The following is a 3588-nucleotide window of genomic DNA, read 5'->3' on the forward strand; positions in this document are numbered from 1 at the left end:
CTCAAATTACAATACTCAGGCCTAAAACAACATTCTCCTCTTCCCTGTTAAATAATTCTGGTCCTGCTCTGGGGCTAAAAGGGTCATAAAATTCAAAACAAGTACTTGCACCAGCCATATCATTACCACAGCAGCTCAGCAGGCTCTGTGTAAAGGCCTCAATGCCATGGCTGTCCTTGCCATTCCCTGTGGAGCTTACACTGCTGGCTGGTGTGCGTGAGGAACCTGCTGCAGCATCCTTCCCTAGATCCTCTGGCAAGGTTTGGAATAAGATGCTGAAGTGATAACATGCAGGTTTTTGTTGCCTTCTGCAGAGCTACAAATAGGTCTTAGCACAACATCTCCTCTGTAAACCAAGGGAGAAAGACAGGCTCCTCCTGGGAAGTGATATCTGGCATCTGATGTCCCTGCCCTCACTTGCTTGTTCATTAAAGCAAGACTCCAGATTGCAGGGTCACCAAGCTAAAGATGCCTCTAGAAAGAGCCCCATGGCAGGACAGACCCTCTGTCCAAATCCTCACTGCACCATTTCTAACTCTGAGAGTTTATTCTTACCTTCAGCTGAGACTTTAACATTCTGCTCTTGACGGTGAAAACCGCAAACACAGCACAACCACACAAATCCTTGGGAGTGAAATGTGAAAGGTTGACTGATACATTATCCAGGGAAGAAAAGTATATTGAAAACTCTTTTTCCTGGGATAATCTGATTTTGCAGCATAGCCAACATTAAACATGGGAGGATCCCCAGGCACAGGGTAATGGGTGACCTCCCTCACCTCTCTGTCAGATGGTTTCTAACTCTCTCTCTCGGTGGAGGGAGATCCCTCCCACACAAAGCAAATGCCTGATGGTTCATGCTAGGCCCATCAGTGAGCATGGATATTTTTAATCTCTGTTTCATATTGTAACAGCCTTCCTTCAGGCATCCTCTAGGCACTGTGAGTATCCCCAGAAGAGCACGCCCAGATGGCTGTGAGCCTGGCTGTATCTGGGTATCACACACAGTGACAGCTAACGTCAATATGATATCTGATTAGGAGATCCACATATCGCTTTGGGGCACTGCCATGCACGGGGGAGGGGAGAGCACCTAACCTCTGCAGAAGATGACAAAGAAATAATTGCTGGGCAAACTGGAGACTGCTGTGCTGACAGCTAAATGAGGCAGGTTAGACTGAGGTTTGGATTCCACATGGACTTGGGCACACAAATAGCTTTTTGCACATGGTTGAACTCCAGGGACTATTCATGTGTGTAAAGTCACTCTTGTGCACAGATCTGGGCCCTAGGACACGTCAGGGCCCATTAGAAAGGACTGGAAGTTAGAGTTTTAGAGCTGATTTGAGTCAGGGAAGGGGAGAGGCATATACGCGACACTTAAAAACTGTTTTGTCATTGCTGGCTGTAGACTGGGGGTACTTCTGTAAGCCAGGCTTGCCTTAAAGCCTTTCTGAGTCAGAGTCTGGATCAGGAGCACACTCTGTGCTCTGAGAACACTCTGTAATCACTGGGGGCTGTATGGACAGCACACGTGGCCCTGGTCAGCAGCAATAAGGTGAACACCAAAATAGGGATGGAGCAGATGAAGAGCTGTTACCTACAGTGTCTGCCACGGAAAACTCGAGGAAGTCAGTCTCTCCAGTGACTTTGTGTCTGCAGCAGTAAACAACACAAAGTAAATGACAATGTGCTTCCCTCTGAGATGCCAGAGCACCTCATCACAAGCACACAGCATGAGCACACCTGAAAATGAACAGGTACCAGTTTTAAAGGGTGTTTTCATGCCTATATCTCCAAGGAAATCTATTTTTGCTGGAATTAGAAAGCTCAAGGATTCATTGAAAAGCCACGTGTGTTGAAACCAATGGCCTGTAATCATTCTAGGATTTATTTCAAGGTTACTCCCTATGGAAAGAGAAGACATAACAGCACTGCCAGCATTATTGGATCACACGCCTTGCAATATTTGGTGTGCTTATTAAGTCTTCAGCTCCTGGAAGCAGCTTGTTACAGTCAAGTAATTTTCTGTTCTTTTAAAGGCTTAAAAAGACAGTAGCAAATAACTAATGAGACCCATCTCTGCCCCTTTGTTGTGAATTTGGACATAGGATTTTTGATTCTCCCAGACTCATGCACTGACATAAATGAAATGTTTTGTGTTCTCTATTCCAAAAGGTAAAATCTCCTAAATGAAATGTTGTTGCTAGCATTGACTTTCCCAGCAGAGGAGAAAGGATGTTCTTGTGGTGAAGGTCTTGGCTGTAAGTCAGGAACAAAACTCTCAATTTTCTTTTTTTCTGCCAAATAGTGAGTTCTGTGTCAAGTACCTGATGGGTACTGTGTCAGTACAGAGGCCAAAGGCCCCTGTGATGGGCTGCAGATGGGGAATGTGTAGGTCAGAAAGGCTTGAGGGTGACTTAACCTCTAGACCCAATATGGTTTGAGTGCCTCTCTCCCATTTAATTTCTCTCCTGATTTGCTCAGGGAGTTGGTTTTGATCAGATTATTTGCTCTCTTCAGCCTCAATTCTCCATGTGTATATCCAAGATAATAATTTAACTTGTCTGTAGGTATTTAAACCCTTCAACTTTTCCTGTGCATCTCTACAGTGTCCATGCTGAACTGCTATTCCTAGAGGAGGAGGTGAGTATGGTTTTAGATCCTGCCTCAGCCCTAGCCTCACCCAAGGCAGAAATACCACTTTAACACATGTTCCATGTGCTGGGTGCTGGTAGCCAAGCTGTTCTCCGTATGCCCAGACTGGATCTCTCAGTTACAAGACAATTCCAAGATATTTGCAAAATCAAGAAAAATGATCCCAAAGCAATGGGCAAACTACAATGAGACAGCTCCACCTTTGCTGAGAAGTCCAAACCACAGATATGTGACAGCTCTCACAACTGCAGAGTTGAAAGAGAAAGCAGATGGTTAATAGACCCAAGGAGCAGGCTTGACTGTAATGGGAAAAGATAATCTTCCTGAAAAGCCTGTCCCTGGAAAGTACATGTGAAATAAGCTGCAGATCCACCAGGAAAGTACAGCACATGCTCTTTGTGCAGCTTACTTCTCCCTGCTGCTGCAAAAAGCAAATCATGGAACAAGCACTGGAAGCAGATCCTGACTCTGCCTCAGAGGCTGCAGCAGGGACATTGCTGCCAGTGCAAGGGCTGTGGCTCTATGGCACAATGCAGAGGCTGACGGAGTGCAAAGGGAGCACACCCTGCACAGCCAAGGGCTCATCCCTGCTAGGACTCTGCTATGATCCCAGTATGAGTCTCAGTATGATGCCAGTCTCTGCCAGCTGTTTGAGCAGCCTGCCTTCATTCCTGGCAAGCTGGGAAACCCACCCATGGGACTGGGCAGTGCTGTGAGTGCCAACTCCCCCCCACACACACACCTGAGTTCAGCAACATCAGCATGAGCAGAGCACAGGGATCTTTTGGAAACTGCCTCCAGAATGCTAAAGCATCTTGGAGCATTCTCCTCTCTGTGCAAGCCTGACACATCATCTAGGTGAGAAGAACAAAGAACAAAAATGCCCTTGAATACCCATCACAGTCTTTTGCCAAAATTGTGTCCCTTGCC

The sequence above is a fragment of the Acanthisitta chloris genome, unplaced genomic scaffold (assembly GCF_000695815.1).
Source record: "Acanthisitta chloris isolate BGI_N310 unplaced genomic scaffold, ASM69581v1 scaffold17835, whole genome shotgun sequence".
NCBI lineage: Eukaryota > Metazoa > Chordata > Aves > Passeriformes > Acanthisittidae > Acanthisitta > Acanthisitta chloris.